The sequence below is a fragment of the Stegastes partitus genome, unplaced genomic scaffold (assembly GCF_000690725.1).
Source record: "Stegastes partitus isolate 25-593 unplaced genomic scaffold, Stegastes_partitus-1.0.2 Scaffold769, whole genome shotgun sequence".
NCBI lineage: Eukaryota > Metazoa > Chordata > Actinopteri > Pomacentridae > Stegastes > Stegastes partitus.
The window spans coordinates 36,519-48,729 of NW_007578500.1; the positions used below are offsets into that span (position 1 = coordinate 36,519).

General features: G+C 41.1%; 1 protein-coding gene across 2 annotated transcripts in view; it reads left to right on the forward strand.

Moving 5' to 3' along the window:
• Window positions 1-12,211, forward strand: part of usp6nl (USP6 N-terminal like) — a 109,356-nt gene that overhangs the window by 36,302 nt on the left and 60,843 nt on the right. The gene's annotated exons all lie outside the window — the stretch shown is intronic.

A 12,211-nucleotide genomic window follows, 5' to 3' on the forward strand; every position in this document is an offset into this window, starting at 1 on the left:
AAGACGTCAGGAGATAAAAATGTGGGGATGCTTAGCTCATTTTATCGTTACTGTTTTGATCGACTTCTTTCCAGCAGTTGTCAAGTTGCCCCCATTAGCATTAGCTTGTTAGCCGAACATCTGCAGCTCCCCTCTACCTCGTGTGAGTTCGCTAAGTTTAAGCGTGAGCTAATGTAGCAGCCAGCACACGCTGTGACGAGCTGTTAGCATCGTTAGCGTCCGCGGCGTCTCTTCTGCATTCGACAGGCAGCGTTAATCAACCTGCTGAGCGATCAGCGGCCATCCTGATTCAATCAGCGTTCCAACAGGACGTTAGGACAGCGGAGGCGAGAACATTCGCGTCCACGTGGTTTGTTTGCGCCGCCCGAAACAAACCTCCTCCTGTCGAGAGCGTTGTGGAGATGAAGCCGACGCAAGGCCGGAAACACGGCGGTGTGGATGTTTCTGTCATTTTCTGAGGAGACAAAGACGTCAAGCTGAGAAACTTCTCTCTGGCGTCTTTCATGGCAGTCGGTGGAGACGTCGTTCATTCATTCATGTTGTGACGAGTGAAGACAGATCTGGAGAAACGGTGACAGTCAGGACTTTAAAGCCGCCGAGTCTTTTCTCTTTTTCTTTTTTTTTTTTGCCCTTTTTTTTTTGTCTTTTTCTGGTCATGTTTTATTCTGGTAGTAATCGTATATTCTTTTTGTATCGCTGCGTCCTTTATTATCTGTGTCGCCGCCACATGTTTTGCTGCTTTTTGAAGCATTGCATTAGAACAAGTGAATGGAAGAGGCAGGGGCTGAACAAACAGCCCCAGTTTTGCAGAAAAGTTTTTATACTCGCTTGAGGTTGAATGTGCACAATGAGAGACAGAACCACGGTTTTACATTTTTCTCAGACTGAATATTTAACCTCGAACACGGCCGACATCAGCTGATATGAGAATAATTACAAGACTTTGTTTTTCTCATCTATTGGCAAAGTTTTGTTTGTTTCTTCTTCTGTAGTTGTTGGCACACAATTGGTTTTGTTTATGGCTTATTAATTAATTAATTATCTTTATCACGGCTGCAGTAGCCGACGACACCACGCGGCAGCAGTTTAAATGTGCAAACACAGGCTGCAGTTCAACCGAAAACTCCCTGAATTTTTGTCACGTGACTGTTGAACGCATATGAGTCATGAAAGGCTTCACGGTTGCGTCGAGGATGGCAGAATTTTTGTACTTTGACAGAATGGGGTTAGTCCAAATGATTTATTTTTGGCGAATTTTTAAACGGCACATGTAGAATAAAGTGATTTTGACGAACTAGCTTGATTTTAGGCTTGGATTTGGTTACGTTTATGGTTCGAAAGGTTTTATTTTTTCTGATAAATGATTTGTTTTAGAAATATTCAAACCTCTCGTTGAGTTTCGGGGTTCAGACGGTTAATTGGGCTAAATAATGTGCCCTACTGGTCCCTGTATTGACCCACAACAGCCTCTTTTAGCCCCTCGTGGTGTTTTCCAACCTGTTGGCAGCGTCTTTCCTCTCCGCCGTCCTGAGATTGACGACCCAATCCCGGCGTCGTCTCTGCTGCCGGCCCGACTGAAGGAGCTCTTATCTTGCGCTGTAGATTACGGAAGCGATGCATCAGCGACTCGACCACACTCGCGCTATCTCTCCCCGCTTTAATCAAGTGGGTGTTAAGGCGAAGGCTCGGCGAGGGCCTATTGATCGGACGGGCCGCGGACCTGTGGGTGCTGTTTGAAGGAGGGCTGCATCGATACCCTCAAACTCGGCTCGATCCATATCCCTGCAGGTGCTTCTACCTTTTTTTTTTTACCTCTCGGTTTCACTCACATGTGCTCGGAATGCAGAACGCAGCGCCGCTCAAAATAAAAAAAAACAAACCTCAAAGATTGTGTATTGATTCGGGGCTTTTTCTTGTGAAAGGTGAGGATGAGGTTGGAGGTAATTCCAAATCCGGCCGAGCGGCGCCGCGGCGTTGGACACGCAGCCGGGCCTCCACAGAACCGCTCAGCCTCGGAGAAAGAGGAACATCCTTCACGTGTAATGTGGATTTGGAGCGCTGCGTCGCTCCGGAGAGCCCGGTTCTGAGGCTGCCGCCGTCGTATTTAATATTCTCTGTACGACGCATGAGTTTGGACGAGGTTATGACTCCAAAATAAGGTTCTTTCTCGTCACGGCTCCGACAGGAGAAACAAGAGAAGTGATGATGAGAGCTCGTCTACAGAGAATCAACTCTATTAATCTTCTGATCCTGAAAGCACACTGGTGGGTTAAAAATGCATGTTGTGCTTAAAAAATCTACAAAACTGCACCATTTATCAGAGCTAGAACCTAAAAAACATGGTCAGATTTATGCCTGATGTGTTGTTTCATCAGGAGAGTTTCCCAAATTTAATCATAACAGTGTGATTTTTCCATCGAAAGCATTTTATTCTACATGTCGCTTTGGAAAAAAATGCCCCAAAAAATAAACAGTTTGCTGAAACCATATTCTGTAAAAACTAAAAAATTCTGCACTCGTCAATGCAACGAAGAAGCCATGATCCACTCAGCTGTGAGCGACGGTCGCACGACAAAAAATCTGGGAGTTTTCGATTGAACTGCAGCAGTGTTGTCCTCATACATTCTGGATGGTGCAGAAATGTGTAAAAAAACAATTAAAATAAATGCTTAGTTTGTAGATTTTGTATAAATGCATGTCGTAAAATACCTCTATCATGTGTAACTACCATGTTTTTCATTATTGGGTCCACTTGTGAGCCGTTTATTTCGATTATTTTCAGTTTTTGTTGAACAAATAATCAAAGAAATTCAACTTTTGTTTATTTTTTATAAGATATAGCACAACAAAACTGAGATACACCAAAAAAAAAAAAAGCATTTCTGGTTCTCTCTCCTGCTCGCTGTGGTTGTTCTGTTTCCATAGAGGTGCAGGATTTTATATTGCAGTGAAAAATGAGCCCACAGTGAGTAAAAATGTGACGGGAGGAAATAAACAAAACGCCAAGAAACCGGTGCTTGGAGTTGAGAAGGTTAAAGTCTCTCAACTCGGTTCTCTTTAGTTTTAACAGTTCTGAACATGGAAATAACACTGTTTTATATTATATAACTCAAAAAAGCAAATTTAATTTGATACTTTATTATAATTATAGAGCTGAGACCACAGGTCCTCACCCTGTTGCACCCTGCAGTGTCGTTAGCTGCATAACTTCACACAGAAAACAAAAAGCTCGGCGTCTGTAAGCTCTCAGCTCTGAGGCTAATTTGCCAAAAGCAAGAGGACTGCATCCGCTGAAAGGTGGCCGCTCCCGTGCTCGCTAAAAGGCCACGCTTTCACCTCATGAGGCGGGTCGCAGCCTTAGCAACGGTGGGTCTGAGGCATAGCAACAGCAGCCGCAGAGTCGGTCCAGCATAATTGGACTTTTCTGAGTCGGTGCCGGAGGATCGACGGACGCTAAAGAAGAGGCACTTCATCAGGAGGACGCATGAAGCGCCGCATGTGTGTCGTTAGGTTGGAAAAAAAGCAGCCGGAGTGTTTAGCAGTGACTCCATTAAAAGATGGAGCTGGTTCTCTGCTCCGTCCTTGGGTGGGCGCGGCCTGTCGGCGTGTTGGCGTGTTGGCGTGGATGTGTGTGTGTGTGTGTGTGTGTGTGTGTGTGTGTGCGGCCTGACGGCGTTCGTGTGTGTGTCATCCTGTTTAACGCAGCAGCGACGTCGTGGTGTGTTCATGTACCTTGAAGGTTTGTGGAGTGTCGCCGCTCAAGGTCACGTTCAGGGTCTGAGATAGAAGAGATCATCGCTCAGCAGACGAGCGGCCGGGAATCTGTTTATGTCTAATAAAACGGTAGATTATTGTGTTTCGCTTGCTGCTTTTTTAACAATAATTTCTTCATTTCTTGAACGATTTTATAAAGATAATGTATTTTTATAGTCGTACATTCTTATTCCAGGGTTGTCCCGATCGAGTTTTGCTTTTTATTTGCATTTTGCTTTGTTTATTTCTGTTTTTATAAATTATTCAATGCAAAAATAACATTTTTTTATTGTAATATTATTCTTTTTTTTGATGTTTTAAAAATATTTCCACCTTTTACTTGCTGCGTTTTGCTACTTTTTTTTTTTTAAATATATTTTTTTGGGCTTTTGCCTTTATGTAGAGCAGTGGAGAGAGACAGGAAAGGGGGGAGAAGAGTGAGGGAGAGACCTGCAGCAAAGGGTCGTGAGCGGGATTCGAACTCACAACTGCTGCGTCGGGGACTGTAGCCCCTGTTCATGGGTCGCCCGCTCAACCAGGTGAGCTACACGGGCGCCCCGCGTTTTGCTACTTATCTGTTTTTTTGTTTAATAATTTATGTTCATGATTAATTATTTAGTAAGAAACTATTTTTTTGTTGTACTATTTAGTTTTGTCATATTTTTTTCACCAAGACAGTTATTACAATGGATGTCCTGCTCAAGTTATTCTTTTTTTTTGTAGATAAGATGTAGTTTCACTTTACTCTTGCTGCGTTTTTACTAATTAGCTCTTTTTTGTTTGTTTATTTATTTATGTTTTAAATTATTTAGCAAAAATAGCATGTTTTTATTGTAATATAATCATTTATTTTGAAGGAGGAGGCAGTTAGTCAGACTCCAGGAAGCTTTGTGTTGGCAAACAGACAGCGTTGTTGGAGTTAAGCTAACAACGGGCACCATGACGGAGAGTTTTGTAACGCTGAATGACTTCTGCACAGAGCTGCTGTGTTTTATTCAAAGCTTTCTGCCCAAACTTGTGGTTTTTGTTTCCATGTAGCAGCTGAAACAAAGAATAAGGCATCCAGTGGTACCAGTACCAACAATTTTAAAGCTTGGCCCTGATCTCTGGCCCTTTTATTGGTTAATAAATTAGTTGTTTTGTCCGTAAAGTGTCAGAAAATCATGAAAAATATCACCCAGCGCTACTTTTTCCTTGACTTTTCTGTTCCCTTATTGACTTCTTTGTATTCATTGTGCGCCGCTAAACACTTTAGCTTCGTTATTCGTGTTTACAAGAAGCTCTGAGTGCTCCAGGATATTATTCTGGATTCAATGAGTTCAGTTTCTAACTGCACAGAGCAAACATTTACAGAAAAAAGCCCAGTCATTTGTGTCTAACTTCTGGGGTGGAAAACGCGACCGAATTAGCATTTAAATCACAGAACTCTAAATGTCACAATTACTCTCATATTCACGCAGATTCGAGTCATTTCGGTCTCATTAGCTTCCCATTTACAGTCAGCGGAGCGCGCCTCGGCTTTACATTGAGTACACATGTTGTTTAACGAAGCGCCGTCGTGTCAGAACCCGGCGACACCAGCCGGAGAGCGGTTCAAGTGAAACGTCAACATCAGCAGAACACGTTGGGAGAATCAGCCCGACCCTGGTGGAAGATAAATAAATTACACCGGGCGGACAAATGGACTTATTACAGCGACTTGATGCAGTTAGAGGGAGGAGGAGCAACATGTGGACCGATTAGAGACGCAGTAATGGAGGAGAAAAAAAAGATGCATTTAGAGGTGGAGAGTTACCAAACGCTGTTATCATACATGTGGTGTTCGAAGACGTTTAATCTAATAGAACCAACGGATGGGAGTCTCTGGGCATCTTATCGGCCAATTTGTCTGTAATTGAGCAGTAAGGGTCCAGATTTCTGGAAACAAGCGAGTGGAGATCTGCCAGTGATGCAGGAAAATGTCGTTCTGTGTCGTGTTATTTCGAAAAAATATAGAAAAAAAGGATCGTCAGCGTCTTGATGGAAGGCAAAACGTAACGGGAAGATGGCATTGTTTAGGACAGGATAGTGTTTGCATGCAGATTCATCCCGTATGTAGAAAACATCAGGATTAAACATGAAAATGGCAGAAAAACTGGTGAATTTTTATCACAAAGAGGCTGACGTGGTTTCTCTACACTGGCAGGTTTTTGACCTTGTTCAAAAAGAGCTTAATTCTGTCCTTTATGGTACAAACCACTCGTAAAGTCGGGCCGTTTAAAAGCACATTTGAAGGCTGAAAATCCACTTTGTAAGAAGCAGCAGCAGATATAGAACAAAAAACTACACTTGGCACAAGCAGAAAGACTGTAATGAGCCTCATGTGCAAAACAAGTGCAGAGGAATCTGTTCCTGAAGTCAGTAAAAGTAAAAATAAAAAGTTTATGAAACCTGAAACAAGAGGTGAACCTCATGAACCTTATACGAGCCTTTGGAGGTGTTAATATTATTTTAGATGTCATGACTTGTCACTCTGGTAAACCAGAAAAAGGAAACATATTGTGACAGGATCCTATTTTAACCTCAACCACGATATGTTCCTAAATCTGAGCAGGTCGATTTCTTAAACCAGCCCTCTAACAACCTTCTAACATGTAGCTGTCATTGTAAAGGTGTCAACCCTTTGCTGACACCACACCATGTGGTTTTGGTGACAAAAATCCAACCAAATAAGTAAAAAGCAGACATGGACAAATGAGAATGAAGCTTAAAGTCTAAAAACGATGGTCCTACGAAGGATGTAAACTCTGGTCTCCAAGGTTAAACTTCTGTTGGTGGCTTCTACATCCGTCCTTCCCTGTTTACCTCCTTACGCAGACTTTGTAAAGCCTTCAAACTACGTCATAGTCGTACCTTTTAAATCACAAATGAGAAGCAGTATAGTTGCATAGGAACACAATTTTAGACAGACAGGGTGGCATGTTTTGGGAAAAGATCGAAGGCTCTATGATGGATCCCTGAGGAACCCCATGAAGATATTTGCCTTTTAAGACGAGAAACCGTCCAAACTGACTTAGACCTTTAAAGTAGCTTCATTAGAACTGCTTGTTGGATCATTAAACATCTTCAGAAGAACACACTGGAGAGTCTGTGTGCAAAAACCTTTTGCAACTTTTAAAAATCTAAATCACCAGCTTGTGTGAAGATGAGAAAAATGCTAACATTTTCTATCTAGCGTTCATTTATTGTTAAGACATCAACAATAGCTGTTTCTGTCACTTGTCCTGCCATATTTTGAGGTATGGCATTAAATCTTTTTTGTAGAAACTGAAAATGTGATAAAACTCAAGTTTTGACGCTATCCTGAGATGATTCTTGACTTAAAGAGTTAATTCACTTCATGTTTTGACGTTGCAAACATTCAACCTACATGACTGATCAACTGGTTGAACTTATTTTTTCTTCTGTGGATCATTTTTGGATCCGTAAAAGCATAACTCGCCCGACTGAACACAATTTTCTGAAGATGTCTCGAAGTTTTTGCTAGTTGTAGTTTTTCAGTCGGTGCCAAACAGCTGGTTTCATTACCGCCTTCTACAGGCAGCCTCTACTGCTACCTTTTAATGACACTATTTACAGTTAATGGAAACGAGTCGTTGTTTGTCCATTTTTTGAGCCAATTCCAAAGTCAGCTTCAAATTTTCTTGACATTTATGTGGAAAAACATCTTGTGAGTGTCCCAAAGAGAGAGCTTATTCTCCTGTTTCAAGGAAACCATCTGTCCTTTCTCGCAGTGACACAACAGAGATTTCTGATTTCTACTTTTCTACCACAAACCCGTGAAGAGTTCACAGAGGACGAGGGACAGCGTGTTCTGTTGCACCGAAAGCTGCAAAAGAGCCCAGAAGTGGTGAGACGTCGGCTCCAAGAGTAAATTATTTAGGACTTTACAAACTGAGATGGATGCGTCCTCGCGTGGTATTGCTTGCAGCTCATCGCCAACTTGACAAATATGCAAGAGACAAAAGGTGGTTTTGAAGATGTGAGAGGGCGTAACCTCCGGACGACGGCGCCACCGATGCCGCAAATCACCTCGCGTTTGTTCCCCCCTTTTTTACATTCTGCTCACAGCTTCGCAGCAAGTGTGCACGAGATAACGGAGGGAAGGGAGGGGAGGCGAGCGACGACACAATGAGGGGAGAGAGAGAGAGAGCGAGAGCGAGGAAGGGAGGGAGTGGAGGCGCTCGTTAATTTGAATTTAAAGGATGTGAGAGGGAGGACCGGCGAGGAGGCGACGGAGGAGGCGGATGAGACGGAGTTGGTCGTCCATTGATGCACAGCAGCCAGCAGGTGGAAAAGGCAAGAAAGAAAAATAAAAAGAGAGACCTTACCGCTGCTTCTTCCTGCACCGGAGATGAACACGTCCAGTTTGCAGAGTGCCTCCGAGCGTCTACTTTCAGCAGCTGCCAGCGGTTGACTTCAGGAGCTGTTCTGCGGGAGAACAGAGTATCCGAGGAGTGGAGTTTGTCAGCATGTCTTGAAGCCCGACAGGAGGGAGCCGGCTTCTTTTCTCTTGAAGAACGTGGATCACCCAGGAGGATGTGGATTAGGAGATGAGTCCCGAGGTGGAGCCCAGGAGGGATGAGGTTGTTGTCGGGGGCGGCAGGGCGAGAATGGGCTGCCACCGCCCCGTGGCACCTCCGACTGCCGCCGCCGCCGCCACCGCCTTGCCGTGAGCATGCAGGTCCTACAGATCGTAAAGGAGCTGGTGTCGCCGTCCAGACGCAGGGCAGCGGCCATATTCGGAGGTGCGTTGTTTTAGTTAAGATTTCTGCAAAAAAAAATCAAACCTCGGGGTGTTGCACCGGCGTAATCGGCTTTTAGTAAAACCTGTTCTGAAGGTCTGCGGTTTGCTGCCTCACCTTCCTGTCAGGAGCCGTTAATCCGCCCGGAACAACTTTATTAGTGCGGCGGGGCGTCGGTGTTCCACGGCAGGCTTTGGTCGAGATTTATTAGTCAGATCAGGAAGTTCCGTCCTTAAAAACCTGCGTCGGGATTGAGTCGTAGAAATGGGAGTGTTGTCATTTATGGTATCGAGAGCGGCGGCAGAAGAAGTTGTGCGATGCAGGAGGAAGAGAGCGTTTCTTTACGTTACATCAGTGAAGGATGCTTTCCCTCCGAAACTCCAGCGTAGGAGTAGTTTGCAGGCAGGAGATTTAAGATGTTCTTCAAAGATCCCAGCGTAGAAAAAGAAAAGAAAACCACTTTGAAGAACAGAGAAGCCCTCAGGTGACCAAACATGTTAGAGGTGCTGAGGCTGCGATCAGGAAACACATGAGTGGACGTAAACTGCTGAAGGTGGTTCAACACCGAGGACATAAATGCTTCAGCTGCAGCATAAAGAATCAGAGCGTCTGTTGTGTTGCATCAAAGGAAGTTCAGTTGTTTTATGTTGTACACGTGCAACAACCTGACTTCGGGTTTAAGTTACGTCAGGCAGCCAGACGGAGGAAACACAAACTGCAAAAACACTTTAAAGGTCCAGCTGGTAATACAAAAAAATCAACTTTTTAACAGTAATTTTTTTAATTATTTACTGTTAAATGTACAAACTTCCCTTGTTTTGTTAAATTGCCAATAATAACCAGTAAAATTACAATAAAAACAATAAAATATTCATTTACATGTAAATAGCCGGAAATGTTCACATCAAAAATCTGTATTTTTACAAATTAGTGTTTGATCAATAAAATAACATATTTTTTACTGTATTTAAATCAGCAAAAATATTATTATTTACTATTATTGAAAGATAACTAAGTCTATTGAAGGAATAAAAATGGTAAAATAACATTGTACCTGTTATTTTACAGGTTTTTCCGTTTGTTAATCTGCAGATAAAAACCAGAAAAAATACACAAAAAAGTAAATGAATTTACACGTTGCTTGAAAAATAAAAAACAGGCTGAAGCTATAAATGATGTTCCATCAAAAATATGTATTTTTACAACTAATAATGAATTATTTTACAATGTTTGATCATAAAATGCTGTAAATACTGTATTTAAATCATCAGAATTGCTTAACAGATATTTTTAACAGTTATTTTGCAGATTTTCCCTGTTTTGTTAAATCACAGGTAATATCTAGTAAAAACACAGGAAAGAGGATTGTTTACATGTTGACTGTTTAAAAAAACAAACAAAAGAAAACCCTTGTACATAATGCCCACGTTAAAAATATAAAAAATTATTTAAATTAAAAAAAATACATTTTCTTTTTTTTATTTTACAATGTGTATCCGTAAAATTCCAGTTTAACTGTATTTAAATCAGATTACAAATGTCATTATTTTACTCATATTTTCATTTTTATTTACATTTTTTAAACGATACAGCGTTCCACCGTGTTTTAACATTTTCTCTTTTATTTCACTGTAGAGCTGCTTCGCTTTCTCTCTCCTTGTCTGTCAATATTAATAATTATTATTTTTCCAATTAATTCTGCTTTATTGGCTGAACTTGAGGTTAACAATATTGCCAAAGCACCAAACACCGTCTGATTCAAAAACGAGGTGAGAACATTAAAAAGATGAATAAACATGAAGTGGGTCGAGCTGCTCGTCCTTCTGAAACAATCTGCTGCTTTTCATTCTCTGAACAGTTTCTCTCTGATGGTTTCACGTTTGTCACGTTTGTGCAAACTCTCCATCGAATCGTCGACCTTCTGCTGCAGAACAGACTCAGTCTGGAGTTCAGCGACGCTTATTTTCATGCTCGGATTTATCCAGAACCCGATGCTTTCCAGTGTCTGTTTGTCAGCTGTCAGACCTGTGAGAACCGACCGTTCAATCAGCTGTTAGGAACGTGTGAGAACTTGTGTTGTCTTTCCAGATCTGCAGCTTCTGGTTCGTCTCATTTGGTTTTGGTTTAACATTAAATCCAGTAACATTTGTGCAGATTCATGAGGAGCAGACTGGTTCTGGGAAACTTTCAGGACACACTGTGGAGCTGAACCACTTCTGAGAATGACTTTAAAACAACATTCAGCATCTAAACAATCACACATTTTTAATATTTTCCTGCCTCTTCTCGTTGCGTGCTGTTGTTTCTACCGTCCAGGTGATAAAGCAAAGCGCCGCTGTTGTAAAAAAGCACGAAACGAACCTTTAATTCCCTTTTTTCTGGTGCAGAAAACCCGACGGGACGACTGTAAGGCAGATATTTGCTCGTCGCTGCACACTTTATGGCCGATGACAGCGAGTTAATCATCTCTGTCGGCTTTAACTCCACAGCCGGCGCCGCTGACTTACTTGTGGCGCTGCAGCTGTCGGTTCCGATTAGCCCTGAACCCAGATTTACAGGTTAATTATTCACACAGTCCCATTCAGGAGGCACAGCGGCAAAATGCAAAACGAAGAATCACCTGAAAGATAACGTGGCGATTGACTCGGCTGATGTGTTTGCTGCACGCTTGGTTTGCACTGTAAAAAAAGAGATTTGGGCTGTTTGTTTTGTTTTGTTTTAGTTTTAGTTTTATTGCCGTTTAATGAAATTCTGTTCGACCAACAAGTAAAATTGAGTTCAGGAAATTAGTTTCACCTCTAACATCAAAGATTTTAAACTGATTATTTATAAATTTGGTTGTTCCAAGTGGTGTTTTCTTGTCATTTAAGTTTTTTTTATGTTGGAAATTACATTATAATTACCTGAATTAATAAAAAAAAAAAGTTTTTAAGTTGTCAAGTTTAAGTTGCTCCAGTGTTTGTAGGTATATCAGTGAGCAGACTTAGAAATAAAGTTGTTAAACTAATTTCATTAAGTTATCTGAGCTTAAATTTTGTTGTTTCCTCTCATTATTAAAGGGTTGGTTTTGTTTTGTTTTGTTTTACTTTAATTTCCCATAATTCTGAAGTTTCTGAGTTGGCAAATTTCTAAAATTAAGTTGCTCCACTATCAAGTCTGTAAGAAAAATGATGTTTTTAAGCCAATTTTCTAAAGTTTCTTCAACTTGAATTTAGTTTGAAAGCAGCTAATGTGGCTTTTTAAAAAAAATGGACTCGACCAACGTCTTTGTTAAATCATCCAACATTAATTTGTAGGCTGAATATGGACTCTAAGAAATAATGGTTGGGTACAAAAATTAAATTATTACAACAGTTTTCCATCAGTCTTTCTACTGAATTTATGTTAAACCAACGAACTCCATTGACTCAGTGGGATTAGCTTTTTCTTTATGTTTAAAGTTTTGAAGTGGATTCATTAAAAAAAAAAAAAAAAAAAGTTTTTGTTTAACTTCTTCTTAACTATTTCTGTCTTTTAAACGTCTAATTGAAATACGTACAACCAACAAACTACGCTGTGTTCACGAGATTAGCTTTTCTACTACTTTTTATTTTTTTATTATTTAATGATTGGAAGCATAAACAGAAGTTGTTTATTCATAAAATATTAAGTTGTTCCAACTAGTTTTTCCTCAT